Source organism: Abramis brama (genome assembly GCF_963993115.1).
Source record: "Abramis brama genome assembly, chromosome: 21".
NCBI classification, from domain to species: domain Eukaryota; kingdom Metazoa; phylum Chordata; class Actinopteri; order Cypriniformes; family Leuciscidae; genus Abramis; species Abramis brama.
The window spans coordinates 10884470-10905938 of NC_139983.1; the positions used below are offsets into that span (position 1 = coordinate 10884470).

The 21469-nt window shown below is 37.6% G+C and overlaps 1 protein-coding gene across 3 annotated transcripts in view; it reads left to right on the top strand.

Moving 5' to 3' along the window:
* The window catches only part of npas3 (neuronal PAS domain protein 3), a 333561-nt gene that overhangs the window by 72321 nt on the left and 239771 nt on the right, over window positions 1-21469 (top strand). The window lies entirely within an intron of this gene.

Below are 21469 nucleotides of genomic sequence, written 5' to 3' on the forward strand. Positions count from 1 at the left end.
AGTATTATTGCTTCTGAGCCGCGGCAGCTCAAATAAATTATGCCACAGCAACAGAAATCCAATATGTAATAGGCTTAGTAAGGCGAGCCGTATTGCTTATACAGTAGCTCTGATAAACGATGCCCCTTTCCAGAAGTGCCCTTTATTGTGCCTGATGCAGATTTGAACCTGTGAAGATGAAACAAGGCATCGTGGGAAGTGGAGTTTGACGTATTCCGCTGAGACCAGGGCAGGCTTGGAAATTTCCAGAGATACAGTCTGCGTGTTCGGGAAGTCTTTGTAGTGTATGGAAACGCATTTGAGAAATATGCCGCACTGATTATATGCAGGCGCCGCTTGATGGATTGGTAAGGAACGGAGGCATGGGGGCTCTGGGATTACTGTCACACTGACTAAAGAGGATTTATTTATCACATTCACAAAAAGCCTCTTCTAATAGCTCATCATGGGGTGTATTTAGAACTATTAGTACAACCACCCTCGGCTTCTGATACACTACCTGCCAGTACGCATAACGCCAGATCTACCTCCTCTGTCATCAGCTCTTTCTCTATTTTTATGTCTCTTTTCTCGCACACCGGCATTCTGTTCACGCTTTGACACTTTAGGTATGGCGTAAAGCCACTAAATAGATTTTCACCTTTTTATTCCTCTTTGAAAGCGTTCCAGCGAACAAAAGCACAATGCCAACACCATCACCACGCCAACATACTGGCATTAGATGCCCTCGTTGTCCATTAAAGAGGCGCATGCTTCAAAAGCCACAAAATTATTTAAATGGACCATATTCTGCTTTTGTTGCAGTTTATTTTTTCCCCCAGAAGTCCACTTATTATATTAGTCAAGGTTTCTTGCACCCGAAAATGGTCGTAATGTAGATTTTCTTGACTATTTTCCTCCCACTCGTCGACCTTTAGAATTAAAGGGATAAGAAATGAAAATTTCGACATTTATTCTCTCACCCTCATGTTGTTCCAAAACATATTCTTTTTTTCTTTTTTTGTGGAACACAAAAGTAAAAAAATTTGCCATGGTACCATATTGACCATTACCCTGGAAATCCAGAGTTCTCGCGAGAGCACAAGTTGAATTTGCTCAGCAAGTTTACTCTGGCGTCGAGTAATGATGCTCATTAAATATGCCCTTGTGTCCGAGCTGCACCAATCACATCGGGTTATCTGATATAGGCGGAGGCGAGCTAAACAGATGACGACAGCGCTGTGACGTCGAAGTCATTAGTAAACATTGCAAGATGGCTATGGATGAACACCAGTTGTTTGAAACGGCTTTGGCCGCTACAATGAACGAGTTAGACTTGGCTTTTTATCTAAAAGAGAAACAGAAGACGCCACTCAAATCGTTCCTTTGCAAGAAGGGCGTTTTTGCTGTTTTGCCGACCGGATACGGCAAGAGTCTAATCTTCCAGTTAGGTAGCGTATAGCGTATAGCGCTATAGCGTATAGCGTATTAACCGCTGGTAGCGTATGGGGCTTGTTGTGATTGGTCGTAGTGTTATCCAATTGCGTGCAGTGAGATTTTCAAAGGCACGCTTGGTGCCGCCCCTCGAGCTGGCCGATTTTCATTAGTCGATGCATGGTCAATTAGCCTGAAAATCCAGACCTAAATCTGAAAGATTAATGGTCTGGATTTTCAGGCTAATTGACCATGTCTTTCAAGGCTAAAAATCTGCATGTAAGTAGTCCATATGATGTGTGCTTTGTTTGAGGGTTGAGAAAAAAACGCATCGTTATTTCTGAACATCTTTCCCTCTGCTACTGTGACGCTATTTTCTTCTGGAAAGCTCTGTAAAGCTGCTTTGAAACAATCTGTATTGTTAAAAGCGCTATATAAATAAATGTGACCTTGACTTGACTTGCTATAGCTCTCAAATGTCATTTTCCTTCAAACTGTCATTACATTTTTGGTTTGCAAACCAATGGGGCTTATCATCAGTAACATCAAACCTGTGTTTTAACAAATACATTTTGCTAAAATACAGGTTTGGTCCTCACTCAAAGCTAGTGTTTGGCTTAGGAGACGTGGAATATACAGTAGTACACAAGTCATTTGGACTACTTTTATTGATTTTTAATTGATTATTTTTTCGAGCTTGACACTACTGACTATTGTAGTAGGCTATCTGTATGTAAATGACATCTGTTATGATTGTCTAACTACTGTGTGCTGGCATAATTAACACTGTCGTTCATCTGGACTCGTCAATAATAAATAGGTGTTGATATGTACAACACTGTTCAAAAGATTTTATAATATTTTTCTCTTATGCTCACCAAGGCTGCATTTTAATCAGGTAGAGCTGTAAAAAATACAGTAAAACCGAGATTTTGTGAAATAATATAATGATTTAAAATAATTGTTTTCTATTTGACTATACTTTAAAATATACCACAATTTAATCCTGTGATTGCAAAGCTAAATTACTCCAGTCTTCAGTCACATGATCCTTCAGAAATCATTCTAATTTGTAATTTCAGAAATATTTCTTATTATTATCAATGTTGAAAAGAGTTGTGCTGCTTAATATTTTTGTGAAAACCTCAATTTTTTTCAGGATTCTTTGATTAATAGAAAGTGTAAAGAACAGCATTTACTTGATATGTTACAAAAGATTTCTAAGTCTGTACTTTTTAAATTTACTTGTGATCAATATAATGCATGCTTGACCAACATACTGACCAATTCTTGAACAGTCGTGTAAATATCATTGGTCATAATCATATGTCAATGCATTTGTGAAGTCATGTTGATTTCTAAATGAGCTGTTTTTGCAGATTAGTTTCCATATATGGTCTGGGTGGAGCTTTATGTTGTGAATGTTTTAGTAAGCGCGTGTTTTGATGATGTATCCCCTTGGGGATAGTAAAGATGACTTAATAATTATAGCTCACACATTTAAGAAGTCTTATTTCCACCTTTATTCACTCAAAAATGTAAAAGTTTTTGCACTTATTAACATGTTTTCCGATGTGAAAATGAATTACCAGTTCACACGAATGAACGTGCAAATATAATGTTAACTTGCCTGCCTTGTACAGTATATGTAATATATAGTTTGATTTTAATGAGACACTTTAGTCTTAAGTGATAGTGTATAACCGGTGCAGTGGCTGTCTGGTTTGGTCAATGTGAGATGTGCTTATGTATCTCAGGTTGATGAGTCTGCGGGTGAATTCCAGCAGGGTTATTTAGTTTAAGTGCTGTTTGATCCGGGAACGGCGAGCAGACTGAAATTGAGATAAATGGCTGTGTGTAGAGGGACGGCCACCTCTTTCCCAGCATGGGGCCGGTGAGGGGCCGCAGCGGGGCCAAGGGTCTGCCGCACACCTGTCTCTCCTAGTTATAGAGTCCAGCGCTCACAGAGATACCAGCTCTCCTCGATCAAGGCTTATTGGGACCTTTGGCCCCATAAACAGCAAGACATGCACAGCGATTGAGTCATGCACATTCATTACATGTACATACACGTGCACATTTATATATTCCATCTAGCCCTGTTTTCTCCTTAAACACCTGATTGGACAAAACTAGGATTGGATTTAAACAGTTGGAGCAGAGCATTGGAATAGCTCTGGTAAAACGTCAGTCAGAGTTAAAGAGTGTGAATGCCAAAGATTTAGATGCATTGGCTCGGTGTGTGAAGTCCTCTAATCATCTGAAGTAACTCTTTTATTGCCAGAAGGGATTCCCTAGTTTTGCAGAATAATACGTTTCTGTTCTTAAAGTCAACATGAAACAACTATATACTAATATAGTATACATTTACTATATTTTAGTTCAACTTTGCTTTGATTTGATCTGGAATTCATTGGATTGTGAAAAAGGGGCTGTTGTTATACTAGAATAGAGATAATTCTGAGTGATTTAGCAGTAGATGATCCCAGGAATCATATTTATTTGAGACTTCACCGGCTGAAAAACGAGAATGTTGAAGGTCAAGATCACTCTCAAGAGTATCTCAACATTTACTAATGGTTATGTTGCTGTTTTAAAATGTATTTGCTATTATTGCTGTATACATTAACTCTTTCCCGTAGACATTAACTCTTTCCCTGACATTATCTTTTTCCCATTTCATGAAGCAACATTTTGAGCAAAAAGCTGAGAAAATTGCATTTTTGTCAAAGACGTGGACTCAAGCCCTGTTCACACCGCCAGCGACTTTGTAGCTGTATGTCGCCAGTCTCTGTACTGTGAAGACGCTTGTGGGCATTGCTAGTGCTGTCGCTGTAATGTTATTGGTTGACTGCACATCTGGCCATGAAAATGCAATCACAAATGATATATAAAACCTAAGGGTGCTTTCACACCTGAGCGTTTGTTTCGGAACCTGGTGCGTTTTCTCCCTTAGTTCGGTTCGTTTAGGCATATGTGTACACGGCAATTGCGCTCAGATCCGCACGAAAACAATCGCTCTGAGACCGCTTGAACGAGGTGGTCTCGGCCACCAAACGAACTCTTGGACGGTTTCGCTTGAGGTGTGAAAGTGAACCAAATGGTATTATAATTCATAACGGGAAATGTGCTATATAAATAGCAGTAGTGTCTGATTTTGTCAGTGAGCACATTTGTCATTACAGTTGAAAACCAAAAGAGCACTACTTCATCTTAAAATGTTGTGTAACTGCGCTTCTCCGTGCGAGAATGCTTTCCCGATGAAGCCTTGATTCCTGAGATCATGTTGCTTTGTCGCTGCATGTCGGCTGACCTTATTGCATATGCATTTGTAGGAGTTTCCCTTTAAGACTCAAAATTTATGGGAGGAGAGTATTTATAATAAAAATACAATATATTTAACGCTGAAAAAAAGCATGTCTTAAGTAGCTTGCGCTTTTATGGGATTGCCGTCTAACACTAATGTGCCCTGTTTAGTAAATCTGGCCTTAAATGTTTAATTACCAAATAATTTCTACAACTGGCAAGATTTCCGAAAGTATTTACCTACTGGCTAACTTAATTTTCTCCACTTGTGTGGCCTTAGCGACATCAACATATTCACATTTTGAAAATGATACATTTTGACACAGTATAGACCAGACGCAAATAGAAAGCAAACAGAACCCATTATAATCAGTGATGCTGTCTACACTGTCTACATGACGGAAAACACCACAAATTCCAGACAGTAAACTGATGCTGACGTACTTCAAACGTTTGCGCTACTTCTACTGACAAGAAGAGCCAATAGATTTGCAACGTTCGCTTTGTTGCGTACAGTGTAATGAAAGATTATAATAGTAAAGCAACTAAATAGGGTCATTCATGTTGACTTTTAAAACCCAATTAAAGCAAAATTAGAGTTCAGTGGACTTCAGTGTATACGTCTAATAGCTTTGAGGTCATCTGTATGCTAGTATGCTCCTTTTTGTGAATTGTGAGAGATGAGAGATTCATAAACAGATGGTTGTTCTATTGCATCTGACATTAAATAATTGCTCAGTTTTTTTTTTTTTCTTCAAGCAATGCTTTTTAACATTGCCAAATAATCATTCTGTCTTCGTCCCATAATGTGCATGTTTTGTAATGCTGCCACACTTTAGCTTTGTGCTGACATTCAAATAATAACATTATTTTGCAGTTATGTATAAGTTTAACCAACCAGTTACCAATAGAAACATATCTTTTAAAGAACCTAAAGGTTTAAAGAACCTCCTGTATCTGAAGTGATTCAACGTAACGGCTAAAACTGTCAAATGCAGGTTGGTATAAAAACATTTTCAGCTGTATTTTAGGACACAATTAAAGTTAGTGCATCTGAATGAGCCTCCATTAACAATCCCCATGCACAGCTCTTTAATGGCTTGCTGGCTGTGAAAAAGAATTTGCTAATAAGTGAGATAAATGAGGCTGTTTATCAAAAGAAAAAAGTAGTTGCATCAAATATGACACTTTTATTTTGATTCCTCATGTCAACAAAAAACATCATGATCTGATAAAGCTGTAGTTATTTACAGAGTGACATTTGATGGATGAAATGGGTCAGACTGACGTCCTGTGCACATCAGCCTTTGTTTATATACAGGAAATTGGTTTGTTGTGTCATATTTGGGTCATCAGCATATAAAAATAAGTATTGCTAAACAGAAATTCGTTTAGAAGTTGTATAGCTAACTAAACTGTTGCATTTCTGAAGAAAATTTGAGTGGTGCACAATAGAAAACTTGCATTCACAAAACTAGTGTGTAAGGTAGTGTACTAGTGGTTGCCAGGTGTTCTGAGAGTTTTAGCACATTTCTATGGAAACACTTTAGTTTAGGGTCCAAATAGTTGATTATTAACATGGATATTACTAGGATATTGGCTGTTTATTAGTACATATAAAGCACATATTAATGCCTTTTTCTGCATGACCATATTCTACATCCCTTAATCCTACCCAATACCCAAACTTGCAACTACCTTACTAACTATTAATAAGCAGTTATTAGGAGTTTATTGAGGCAAAAGTCATAGTTAATAGTGAGAATTGGACCCTAAACTAAAGTGTGACCATATACACAGCATATACTGTATATACATACAGGTTCCCCTTTTAAAGGGATGGTATAATTCCCTTTTCACAAGATGTAAAATAAGTCTTTGATGTTTTAGCTCAAAATACCCCACAGATATTTTTATATAGCATGTTAAAATTGTAAATTTTTGAGGGTGAGCAAAAACGCACCGTTTAGGGTTGGTGATGTCACTAACCCAGGAGGAATGTCGTGTAGTCCCTACTAGCCGTTTGTTGTAGTCCTTAAAAAGTGATTTCTTTAAAAGCAAACATCTCCCTTTGCTTTGAACTTTGAGCATTGTAACTTTGCAGATGTTGTTTATGCTCAAACAGCAACATTACACACTAACTAAAGCTAAAAAAGTTAAATCATAATCAACCACCCCTTTAAAATGTATACAGTTTTGTTTTCCATTTTAATGATTATGAAGAAAAGAGTCTGAATAAGTCATATTTAAAGTACCATTCAAATACCACTGATAATTTGTGCCAGTGCTAGTCTAATTTCCTCTGTTTTGACAGTTAAACTCTGGTTTACGTATATAAAAAAAACAAGTAAATCCTCTGTCGTTTTAGAGCTTGGTTTCAATCCCGACCAGCGGCAGAAAGTCCCTGTTGTCCGGGGCATAAATGAAGCTATCCATTAGAGAGAGAGAGAGAGAGAGATTGAGTCCTGTGGACTGCTGGTTAATATAATGTGTGGCAGGTGGCCTGCTTTGCCTGAGGAAGATCTGTAGGGCATGACAGCTCAGAAAAGGCATAAATCCTCCTCCTCTCTCTTATCTCCAGCCACATTTAGTTGCCATGGGGATTTTATTTATGCAGCTGGAAACTTCCATACTTCAGGTGAGATGCAAACATTTCAGCTGCTGCCGTTCTGTCGGCCCCCGTCGCCGTAGCTCCAGCTGCATTTGGTGCTGAATTACATGACAGAGGGATGTCTGTGCCTGCCGCAGTGGTCTGAAGACCTGTCTGTTGTAGCCGAGGGGAAGTAAAAGTACCTGCTTATTGTGTCTAGAAGTGGATATAACTCGGTCAGTTGAAGTATTTGTGTGACGATGCTGTCCAGAGCGCTTTGTGTGGTGTTTTACAGTGCAAACATACTAAAGGTTGAGGGATTTAAAGGGCCTGAGAAGAAGAGTTGAAACAACATGGAATTAAATTTGACCCTGTATACATTTCTTTAAATATGTCCTTTTTTTTTTTGCACTATTCATCAGTGCACATTATGCTGAATTAAATTTCATATAACTTTAGTGACTCTAAAATGACTTCTCTTTCAGCTGATGTAACTACAGCTGTGCACTTTTTGAAGAAAATGTGAATGGTGCTTGTGAATCGGTATGCGGTTGCTTATATGTTCTAAGTGGTCGTTAGCACGTTGCTATGTGGTTGCTAGGGCTTCACTAGGTTATTATGGATGGTTGTTTATTGGTTAAACTCAAATAAGCACACCATTTTTCCTCCGTCAATGTAAGTCTGTGGCTGCATCCGAAATGGCATACTCTACTTAGTATGTACTTATATAAAATAAGTAATTCACGACCACTAAAAAACTATGTTCTGTATAGTATGAGTGTGTGTAGTATGAATGTAATCTGGACGTACTACATTCGACATGCTGTCATTATCATGTGACCTACCAGCCATTCACAAATGCTCTCCCGTGGCCTCATGGGATAGTAAAGTGTCCATTAGATGCACATTCAGAATCTCTCTGGAAGTAGTAGGTCATCCGGGTACTTTTTGCCTACTTTTTTATGAGTACTGTTAATTCGGAGATGCTTCTTTTGTCACATTCTGTTTTTCGCCAACCTGACTGTTGGATAAAAAAAAAGGGCCAATAAATAAATAACTAAATAACTAAATGATCACTTAATAATAAAAAAAGATTATTAGTTAGACTTCAGTAACAGAGATTATTGTTGGGATCATAGCCCAAAAATTCCCAATGGCTACAATTAAGTGCCCTAAATAAGTTTCAGTCATAACTACATTATGGAAGTTAAATGCATACTCCACTTCATGTTGAAATTTGTAGAAATAATGTGCCGTTTTTCACTCAGGTTTGAATGTGTTAAGAGTCCGGAAGCATACAGTACATACTGTATGTAGACACATACTCACTCAGATCATGCTGTTAAGGCTTCATTTTTCTGCGTGTGAATGTTGCTGCTGTGCTGTTAACCAGGTTGAGGGCTGTGTGAGTATTTTACAGGCTGCTTTATAACCCTCCCAGCTGTGTACCGGACTCAGTCACTTAACCCCTGTCTGAGGAGGCAGCGTTAGCATTAGCCAAATGGACACGGCACAATACCAGCGTGGTGCTAACAGCGCACTCTTGTGCTGGCCTAACGTGCTAATGGGCCTGAATACGGATCACATCAGCTGGAAATGTCAGCAACTTTAAAACAGGTTGTTAAGTACATTTATATTGATTTGTGATGGCTGTATTTATTACATTAGCTAGCCATATCAGAGTTCAGGTCACTCCTCCAGTGAAGTTTGGGAGGATGTTTTTCAATGTGGCTTTTATTTATAGGTGCATGTGAGAGATGATTGTTCTGGTTATGCACTACCTTTTAAAGTTTGGAAACCACTTTAACACAAAGCACACAAACTAGTAACACAAAGCATCCTTAAATGCGTTGATAATACTGATGCGTGCTGTTGTTTTCCTTACAAAAGTGATGTCAATTCCTGGAGGATGATGTCATTTAGTTTCAATCAGTTTGTTTTTTACAAAAGACTAACAATAATTCGACACTTAAAATATTTTTTATTTGATTATCAATTAAATCAGTGTTCCTATCTGTAATATTTATTTTTAAAATACCAATTTTTCATATAAGAAGTATAGCATTGCACGCAGGAGCATGACAAAACCGGCAGCATTTTAAGTTTAATCACATGTTCACTTAAACGTGGTATTGTGTTAAAGGGTAACTCTCGCCAAAATGCAACCTAGGGTCTTTTTGTTAATCTACCCGAGGCAAACTTTCGTTTAAAAGCATAATTGAATGGAAACCGTATTTTCCGTATTTTTAAGTTTGGCCGGCATTTTGACAGTCAAAAATAGACGATCTCCGAATGCAACGTAACAGGAAGGAGAGTAAAGATGGAAAGCTCCTAAAGCTTAGTTCCATATAAATTCACGGATAATTTGTTGTTTTGTCGTTAGTGAAAATCAATATTGACCTTGTATTTGAAAAAGGATCCTCATATAAGAAACAACACTAAAATTCAGAGTCAGTTCATTCGCATTCGAAGATCGACTATTTTTGACTGTCAAAATGACAGCAGACGGAAATAACAACAGCTACAGTGAGTTGTTCAAAATCTTTCTTTTTAGTAAAATCTGTGTACACAAACAATGTTCTCAATGCTCGAGTTCATGTGTAGAGCCCCTGGTGATATTTCGAGCAAAGTTTCATGTTGTGTCGAGCCTTCTTAGTGTTTTAAAAATAGCGATTTTTGATGCTATCATAGTAGTGCCCCTAGCACTCCCATTCAAAAGACAATTTGACCGAAAACTAAATTACAGTCAAAATTAAAAGTGGCGTTTCCATTCTAATTATGTTTTTAAACGAAAGTCTGCCTCGGGTAGATTAACAAAAAGACCCTAGGTTGCATTTTGGCGAGAGTTACCCTTTAAATAGTATATCAGGTTCAGGATATACACAGAATCATGGAGACATGAACATTTACTGCATAGTAGGATAGAAATAACCTAGGAATGAGATCAGGAAATCACGTGAGTTGCGTATGTGCTCCAACGTGTTGTTTTTCTTGTATTAACCCTTTTATTTAAGTGCAGATGTTGAGGGCAGGTGGTGTTGAAATGATGCGCACTTGTTCGGTGTGATACGTTTTGAACATTGCATGAGGGTACTTGCAGTATATATTACTTTGTTGAAAGTTTTTCTTTTTGATGTTATTTTTTTCCCCTTTTTCTGACCTACATTTCTTTTTTTTAAATCCAGATTCTCCTTTTTTAAAGGTGCCTAGCATTCAATTATTTAACTGCTTTCTTTTCATTTTTTCATCTACCTGTTTCTTTGTCTCTGCGCATGTGTAAATAATAAATGTTATAGATTTCCCGAAGAGGAGAGGAGGGTGGTGGAGGAGTACAGGGGAGTTGCAGGAGGTCTGCGAAGCGTTGCTTGCTTTCTCTTGGTGTTTCTGAACAGGAGGACTTTGCTGAGAAACCTTGACCTTGTCTGCACTCTGTCTACCTGGCTCTCCGCTATCTCCTTGAGATCCAGGTGACAGCTTTTTGAAGTGCAGGTTGCTCACTAATGCAGATGTTGCACAGAAAACGTGAAGGGGTTTTGATCCCACCCCTGTCCTCCTCATGCGACTCCCATGGTCTCGATATCATGGTCCAATGACACGTAGAACTGGCATTAAAGTTAACGGAATATTTTAAGTCTTGAGATCGAAAGGCCCCTTGTGAGATTTCTGAATTAAATACGCACTCTTTGCTTGTTGTTATGTTAGATTTATAAGTGTTTTTCACTTTTTTCTTAAAATCTGCATATTAAAGCAAAGCATTGCATAAAGCGATGCATTCATTAAAATCGAAAATAGTGCGTTTGAAATTGGCCTCTCTTGTTATGCTCTGCAAATTTGGTTTGAATTCACTGTAGTGCTGCTACACAAATTCCATATTTTTTTTGGTTTGCCTTCAGATTTCTCTGAAGCAGAAATCAATTGGTTCCACCGTGCATATTTGGGAGTTGGAACAGAGAGCGTGTGGTTAGGTAGAAACACGCCTCATCTGAGACAGAAACACTTATCAGGACGAGCAGAGTCTCAGGACCCGCTGTGCTCAAACCTCCCTCCTGAGCCAGATTTCTGCGGACAAACAAACACGGTGAAATACTCGCTACAAGGATTTCATCTCTCGCTTTTTATTGTTGCTTAGTGAACTTAGCAGGAGTTGTAAACACAAAGCAACCCGGTGCATGTTTAGCCTGACGGGAGCTGCTTTTGTGTGCTCAATATGTGTTTGTACCTGAACAGATTTTGTGGCCTTTGGACTTGTCTAGGGACGATATAGCTGGGAATTCACTGTGCTGCAGTTTAGGCGAATTGCATTGTGTTGCCGTGCTGAAACAACAGCTTGAAACCAACCTAAGGTAGTTAGCTAGACTCCCAGACTCAAGTTGGTCAGGCTCATCTGTTTAGCCGCTTGCTAGTTGGTCAGATTAGAAGATTAGCTTGTATACTAGCTAAACTGGGTTAAGAAGCTTTTTAAGCAGGGTGCACACCTTAAATACCAGAATAAAATATATTTTCAGTTAGTGACGGGTGCTTGCAAGGTCTATATTTAGCAAATTAGCTTAGCATACAAAAGTTACACAGGTTCTTACAAATGTTGTTAAAGACATCATTCACTGTATAAAGCTTATTTTTGTAATCTTCTGGGAAATCTTTTCATAAGAAGAAGAACATATTATTGATAGGTGTAGCCTTTAGCTTCGCATAGCACGCTTAGCATTTTAGCTTAGCATTTTCCATAACAAACACTATAAACTCACTGCTTGCAGAAAACACACACACCATATATTGTCGTAATCGTCTGTTTATTGGCTCTGTGTTCCACTAGACTGATTTTTCCCTCCTGCTTAGCCGTCTTAAGAAACACACAAAATTAATTTCTCCCCATCCGACATGGAGGAGGCCCGGAGAACTTTTAATTTAATGTTTTCTTTTACTTTCATTAGAAAAATTAAGATCAAAGTCAAATTAAGTTCATCCAGGTCCATGTAATCTGTAATTTGGAAGCCTGGAGCAACAACACTCTTTGAATGTGGCGTTGAAGCCTTCTTTAGATGTGGACGGCGGTAATTACCCAGCTGTTGCTGAGCTATGATTGACACGTGTATTTGGCACAGACCATGTGCACTATTCATGAGCCGCATACAAGCGATAATTAATTGATTCATATGCCTGTAAGCTTTTTCTAAAATATTAACAAGATAAGATTAAAAAGGCATGGAGTCGTCTGAGCAGGGCGGTTCTGACCGTGGCGTTGGCTGTGAGTCTATTACCTGGAGGAATGCTCAGTTTGTCTGTTGTTTTGTGAGATAAAGTAACTCCCGCTGCTGCACCGCTACTTACCTGCATGTAAAAATGAAATGCGTTTTAGGTGTAAAAAGCAAAGTTTTTGACACTTATTCATTGCGCCTTTGCCGGTGTAAGGGTTGTTTTGTATATATCTTAAATTATACTGTATATATGCATTTGTTATTGCTGCCATAGTGCTACTTTAAAGTATTTGCAGTAAAATCATTGTGCTGATTGCCATGTTGCATTAGAGCCTGCTAATGACTATTTACTTTCCTAATACATGTTCATGGTCTTGTTGTGCATGATTCATTAATGCATGCTGTTATTATAAAGAAAAAAAGTCTTTATAAAGTATCAGCTAGAATTGTGTCTCATTAATGAAGTAAAATAGGCTATGAATGCAGTCTCACATTAATATAAAACAGAATATTCAGTGGTAAATAATGAAGGGTGGTACTTGATCTTATTACTGTTTTGATTGGTTTGTGAAAGAAAAAAAAACTATTGGTTAATATTTATTTTTCCCAGCTCTCTTGACTTTGGTTTCATCAGCAGGGAAGGAAAAAATCATGTTTTTTCATTCACAGTAGCAGGACCATCTCTTCTCTCTCCATCTTTTTCTATGTGTCGCCGTCACACATACAGGCATTGCTTATTAAAGTGTGTTCTCCAAATGTCTATGAATTAGCCCCAGATCGCACTCTCTTTACACACACAAAAGCACGCTCACTCGCTCGGCAGCCAGTTCCTCCCATCTATCAGATGAAATCAGGGTGAGAGAGCTGTGTGAAGCTGGCAGCTCCTGACAGGTAGTCACCTTGCAGGTCTCGCTGCTTGTGTCATGAATAAACATGGCTGCTAGTGGCGTACTGCTTGGAAAAGCACGCTGGCTCGGGTAATGGCCTCTCAAGCCGCGAGAGTGAGAGCCGCCGCTCCACTGCTATTACTGGCCGTGCCAAAGAGCCCCGACTTAGAAACATCCACGCGGGCGATGTTTATTAAAGCCAGCGAGCGCGCAGACACATGCAAATACACAAACACATCGACTGTGGCCTGAGGTGGAGGGTCTCTATTTTCTGGCTGTTGTCAAACTGTTGCGCTCTCTTTACCGTGCATGAAAGAGCAAACAGCAGTTCTAAAGCTGTTATTAGATTAGCATATGACATACACAAGGAAACAGTGGACGCATAGTTCAGGCAGAGTGGATGACGCATTTAACAACGCAAACAAAAACGACAGACGGAAGTATACTGAGTTTGATAAGCTTAAATGGGAAGAAGGCCCATGTAATTTTATGTAAAAATACTCCAATCCCAGATGAATATGTACAGGTGTGTGGCGCTTTTAAAACATAGATCTACATCCTGACCAGCAATATTGAAGTTGGCGTGAGTTTTGGAAGGGTTTATCTGTTTTTTTATTAGTCATTATTTTAGCCATTCTGTTGACTCTAGTGCTACAGAAATTACAGATTCACCTTCAAAGTCACAATGTAACAGAAGAAGCGACAGATATATTTTTTTCATATTGTTATGTACAGCAGAGTGGAACGGAATATTGAAAAGAAAACATTTTAGGGCAGGGACTTGTTTCAATCCATCGGTTGTTGATTGGATGAAAGCAGATCGATTATAAAAAATTAATGAGACATCCAGCATATGTCACCAAAGAGAAGTCATTTTGTATAAAGTTATGATATTTTGATGAAAAATTACAGGTAAAATAAAAGTAAAGAATTAAACATGCATACGGTATATGAATTGTTCACAAAAAGACCAATGACATGCATTTACAAAATAAATAGGGTGAATTTCCATTTTATGCTGACTTTAAGGTCCAAAATTATGTATTTTTACAGTCTACGCTTTCTTGGCTTTTTTGTAGAAATGTATTTGTGCAAAGGTGTTTTTTTAATGTTTTGTTGGCTGAACAGACGTATTGACTTTTTGAACAGAATGTATTGTTGTAATTGCCTACTCTGATGTTACAGTACACATTAGTGTTGATTTCATGAGATTATGATCAGTGATTTAATATAGTATTGTGTAATATATTAATTTAGGTTTTTATAATTATTATTTAGTTTTTTTTTTCATTTATATTTGATGGAACTTTTATCATCACGTATTTTAAGAATTTTGTTTTGTTTTTTTTCAAGCAAATACTGACTTCCTCTTAAAAGTCTCCGTGGGTACGTTTTGGATGCAAAACTGCAAGAAACTGCGTTAGCATTCTTTTACCAAACAGTAAAAAGTAATACACAGGCAAATCTTTAAGAATATGCAAAATATTGTTGGTGCAATTTCTGTGGTAGAGTAGAAAAAGTAAATTATCCCCACCCTGACAGCATGAATTGATGTATATGAGATGTTGAATGCAGTCAGCTATGTCAAAATATTATTTTTCATGCACTGGCTGTTTGCTTTTGCGTTCGCATGACTGTTTGGGGTGATGTAATTATCTGTCAATCTCAGTCAGTAAATCACTATGTAAACAGGCGAAGTGGGGCCAGAATGAGACCGAGGTTTGGCAAATCAGCTTTTGAATGAGGTGGACGCAGTGGGTCACTCGTTTTTTATTCTCCAAATGAAAAGCTACTAAATATTGCATAAACACCACTGCATTTGCTTCAAAATAAAACAGAAGCCCCTTGTTTATGTCTTTTTAAGAGTCTCAGGAGTAATATTTTTGAATTAAAAAGAGTTAAGCACCATCTAGAAAGTTTATCTGAGACGCTAAAGTATTTTTTAACTAATCATCCGCCCGATACCGTCCCGAGGCTACGCAAACCAATCTAACGCTCTCGATTCTCAGTGAGGACATTACCCGGCATTCTCGGAGGCCTACAGTAGAGGTACTTCTGAGCTTTAATTAAAAGTTAGAAATCGTCTCATTATGATGATGAAAGTGCAGAAGCAACTTTGGAGAAGTCCAAATGTGTCATCGTTGTGAGGTGGGTCGAAATCAAACCACTTATTTTTTTCCCCAGCAAATGAGTTACCTTGTCAGGCTGTTCACAGACTCCCTAATGGCCGTATCCATTAGTACGGCCTATCAGCGCAGATACGTGGATTAATCATGCTTTCATTTGGGATGGAACGTCATGTGGACTGAAGAAAAGGTAGACTTCAGAAAAATGGAGATTAATCAGCCAGCATTTGGGCGATATCAGTCACATGGCGTTCAGCCACATGGGCGGCCTCAAGGAACATGATTACCCATCAAAATGGGTAACCCTTTATTTCGACAGTTCACTTTAGACATTTTACTACTTCACAACTTTACTATGTCAACTAGCAGTCAATAGAGTATTAGTAGACTGTTATTTTGATGTTCTCCAACAGACATTCTACTGACTATACAGTAATTGACTTTGTCAACTTATTCTACTAACAGTCTACTAATAGTCCAATGTGAGTTATTGACATGTAGTTGCAAATTTATGAGTTAGTTGACATGTAGTTGCAAAGTTACTTATAGTTAGTAGAATGTCTAAAGTGGACTATCGAAATAAAGTGTTGAGTTGAAGTTTTCCTCATCAGTGGCTGCAAGTACAGTAAGTTCAGATTTGTAGTAGGTTAATGTTTTATTGGGTTTTGTTATGGTTACGTACCCGTTCAGTTACTTATGCCTATGGATCTCGGGTTGAGCGCCTGTGGTGAAAGTGAAAGGCCAGTGTCTATAGAAAAAAATGACTCTGTGTGAGCATTTTTCAGATTGCTTTGTGTCCTGACTGAACCCTGTCATTGTAGAATAGCGGCAGATATGTGCTGTTTATATTGGCCCTGCGTTCTCTCCTGCTTTCTCTGTCTAGCACTTTCTCACCATCTTTGAAAATTTCAGGCAATTTTCTTTACATTGTGGCCTCTACCTTTCACATCTCTCTATCCATTATACCAATCTTTTATCTTATTTCAATGAAACTGTAGTAGTTCGTTCAGGGTTGAAAACTTTACAGGGACGTTTCAGGAAAAGTTATGTAGGGCCATGTAAAAGACGACCATACCGTCACTTTTCCATTTATCATAGCTGATGGTTAGCAAATTATTGCAGGTATGGAAAGCAAGCTGTTCAAATGAATCAATGTTTTCTCTAACGTCACAATTTAGACATTTAGATAGATAGAAAGATAGATGGATGGATGGATGGATGGAATGATAGATAGATAGATAGATGGATGGATGGATGGATGGATGGATGGATGGATGGATGGATGGATGGATGGATGGATGGATGGATTGGATGACAGACAAATGGATGGATGGATGGATGGATAGAAAAACAGACAGATGGATAGATGGAATAACAGACAGATAGTCAGACAGAGAGACAGACACATAGATAGATTAGATAGATAGATAGATAGATAGATAGATAGATAGATAGATAGATACTGTAGCTTCATATATTCATAATTTGATTACCCAATTTGATTCATTTGATTAATTTTGATCATTTCAAAGTGAATCTTTGCTTTGAGTTTTTAGACTGACATCTGTCTGCTCAATTGGCCCAGGGAGCTCATCTTTGTCCATGGTGCACCATTTGGATTGTTTGTTGCTGTTTCTTTTCCTGACAGGTCTAAATATAGAAATCATATTCTCAGCAGGGGCTAATTTGAGTTCTTAATCGTGTTCAGACCCAGTGGATTTGGCGTTTCAGCAGGCCACCTGTCTAACACATTAGAAGTGGGGTTTTTTTCAGGGCAGATGGAGAGAGGAAGTCTGTCCTTGTCTTAAATATTCCATCAAGCGGTGAGGGCCGTCTCAGGCCTGCCAGAACGCCTCTGCTCTCAGATTCCTCAAACTGGCTCCAGCTGGAAAGACGTCCAGGTGAAAACATCTATGTGAAACTAAAGCCCTATTCACACAGGATTAGCATTACCTGGCGACCTCTAGTCATTTGTAATAATTGTCTGTGATCTTAATCCCATGCGAATCGGCCATGTCTGTAATTCATAAAAGTAAAAATTTTCCCACGAATGACCTACCATATTCCGACAAACATCGAGGTCCCGTGATGATAGTAGTCCCGTGATAATAGTAGTCCCGTGCGATTCGGCATCTCTGTGATTTGTCGTATATAATTTTGTCAAGATTTTTGTTTCCTGTGCGGCTTTTTATCCATCTTTTGCGAAGAATGGAGGCTGTGTTGGAGTGTTTTGGGTGCTGGGTCATATCTCTATTTATACCATGGTCTGGGTGAATACTCGATTCTGATTGGCTGCAGGGTGTCCATTAAAAAGTGATAGAGGACACCTAGTAAAGGAGTTCTGGTGAAACTGACTGTTTACCGTTTGAAATTAATAAATAAATGCGCTGGCTACATCAGCTGTGAGTAACCATAGCAACAGGCAATAAACTGAAGGGTTCTACGAGCTGAGCGGACTATAAATATCTCCGGTTGCTAAATAAACCGTCAGGCGTAACCAGGGAAACCAAGTTATTGTTTGTAAAAACTTTAGATTTCGATTGTAAAACGAATTAAAATATAAACTAATGTTTTAAAAATGTGTTATTTGGCAAGTGACCATGGTATAAGCGGGTTAATGCCCTTCGAGGTGTCCATTGTCAGGTATTAATGGACTTCGGCGGAGGCAACCGGTTCACGCCTCGCCGTCGTCCATTAATACCTGACAATGGACACCTCGAAGGGCGTTAACCCTTACACCTTGACCATACAACTATACAATTTGCAGAAAGAGAAAGTTGAAAACCATCAGAAGAGCAAAAACAAAAAGAATGATTAGATGGAGATGAATGACTAGCAGCATACGGTAATATACATATATTTCAGCATACATATATTTCATACAGCTAGACTAGACCTACTGTATAACGACAAGACATTTCCCAGCAATAGCCTATTGACATCATATCCGGGAGACAAGTCAGTAAATTCGAGTAAAATCACAGGCTTCGCTTATCCCGTGTGAATGCGAATTCAGATGTGGGTGCGTAATTTTAAAATCACACAAGGTCCCTATATAATACTTATCCAATGCGAATAGGGCTTAAGACAGCATTTTAGCCACGTTCAGGTTTTTGTGAGTGACAACTGCATTAAATGCAAGAGCAAATTATGTGATTTATAATTTGATCTCTTCTGAAATTGTGCCGGTTGACATTGATAAACATATAGTAGTGTTGGGATATTTTGGGTGTTTCTTATGAAGGAAATATTAGTGATTTGGCAAGTATTACAATTAGCAAACTGCTGTTAATAGAGCGTCATTTTTATGCACAACTTTATTTCATTTGTTTGTTTCTTTTATAATACTCCCCAAAAACAAGATATAACTGCCAAAAGAGCATCTGTCCATCGTCTTGTGATCTTCTGTTTTCTTAATCACTCATGCTGCTCTTTAAAAAAGCGAATGCTTAATTACTCTGCTCTGCATCACATTAGAAGTTGTCGTCAGGGGCTCATAAAGTCACTTGTTTCCAGTGAAGGCCCAGAGACTAATGAGCACCAGGAGAAAGGGATAGAAAGGAAGGAGACGAAGAGCCTCACCAGGTGTTGGGGACTGTGAGGCCTCAGATTGGGTGACAGATGGGAAATCTTCATGGAAAATGCAAGCTAGCTCCACTTCAGCACAGACGCTTCATGTTGTATGTGCACACGCCGCACATGAATTAGCGCTACGCGTCACATTTCATGCTCTGAATTTCTACAGTCATGCTTATTTTATATTTAACTAACATCTTGTATAGTTAGAAAAATCATAAATAGGGAACAAATTAAGACGTTTGGCCCTTTTTTGACTTTTTTTCAGAAAAAACATGACCATAGTAATCTCACATGTGTCTCCTTTAGAGATTTTTCCCATTCCACTGCATCTCATGTTTGAAAAAAGTACGGGCGCTTCGACTCTTTGTATTAAACTATGCTGTACATACATGATGCTGTTTTGTTCATTATTGTTTATGCAATACAGTATGCATAAACATAACATTCAAGTTTATATGAAATTATATTTGAAGTTCAGTGTTATTTCAGTATTATTTATATACTACTATAGTTCTTAAGCAATGTTTTGAATTCATTTTTATTTATTTTTCTATTTTCAGTTTTCCTTTTTTTAATGTAATTTTGTTTTTGTCCATTTAATAATTTTAGTTTTTGCTATTTGTAATTTAAGTTATTTCTAGCGCTGTCAATCGATTAAAAAATGAACTAGTTAATTGTACATTGTTCTGTAATAATAAAATATTGTAATAATATTTAATCTTTAAGATTTTATTTCACATTTGGCATTTTTTAATTTTGGTTAGCTTCTATTATTTTTGTGAAATAAACTAAATTAATTTTACAATTACCATCCAAAAACAACACATAATAATAATAATGAAAATAATGAAAAATATTGTAATAATGCATATTTAATATTTAATGTTTGATTTTATTTCACCTTTACTAATTATATAAATTTTCTATAGTTTTTAAGCAATATTTTGAATAAATTTGTATATATATTTTTTTATTTTTAGTAATTTTATTGTTTTTGTCAATTTAATCATTTTTATTTTTACTACTTCTAATTAAAGTTATTTCTATTGCTGTCAATTGATAAAAAAAAAAAAAAACAACTAAGCAACTAAGTAAGTCACACATTTTTCTGTAATTAATCACGATTAATCGCACCTAACATTCAAGTTTTTAATATATTTATATTATATACTTTAGGCACCACTTCTAATTTTTTTTTTTTTTTTTTTTTTAAATAGTTTTAGTTAATAACAACACTGATCTCAAATGTTTCTCATAAATGTTTTGCTAGCCATCCACATTCATTTTGGCTCTATATTATTGAATGTATATCTCATTTGTATCTATCTATATTTATTTCTCTTCAGGAACACATTTGAAATGACGTTGATGCTTACATGACACATGACTGAGAACTCCATTAAGTCTCCTGAGCTACGAAAGATCAACCTCAGAGCAATACAAATGTCCTCTGGGGTTTCCTGTCCTAGTAAATCAATCTGAATTTGGCTTTTGTCATCTATATTTCCATTCATAATGCTGGTGTCATTTTTTTGTCAGCACTGTGGAAAAATGGAAAAATATGATCATTAAATAATATTATTCTGAAACATTTATTTTCCATCCTAAACTCACTGAAACAGCCATTACAGTAGATCTTATTGCTCTCCTTTACCTTGAAGTGTCCTGTGACGTCCTGTCACCCTGATATGGACCTGATGTGAAAAGCAATAACGCCACATTCCCGTGGATAAGAGCTCGCCATAGCCGGCAATATCCTTTATAGTGGCTCTATGATAATAATATGGCTGATATTGTAGAGGCAGTGGAAGTGCTGGCAGTGTGTTAACAATATGAATTCTGATTAGAGCTCAGATAACGGCCGTCCCCATTCCGGCTCCTTTATCATTCGCAAAGCAGATTGTGCACTGTCTCACCGAGTGTTTTATTAGCACATTATACAAATTGCACATGCAACAAACACCATAAATAACAGCGAACACAGGTAAACAAACACACTGCGGAGGTGTACACGTTAGCCGGATAAATGAAGAACAATGCGCGAAGAAAATAAATTGAAAAGTGTTTACCCTTGCAAAATTCACCCTGTCAGCAGAACGTTTCGGCATCAAATGTTTCTTTCACCCAAATACCTACCCTAACTTTGTTCAGGAGAAGGGCTTCAGGTGTACAGGATGATTCTCAAAGGATTTAGCCGTTTTGACCCTGTGCAGTGTTTTGCAATTAATACGAGCAAACTCTCAAATAATAGCCGTGGGGAAAAATGTAATAATTAATATTTAGTTTTTAAGATTTACCAATTACATTAACCTTGACTAGCATCTTTTTTTGTAGTTTTATTTTATACTTTTATACAAATTTTACAATTACAAC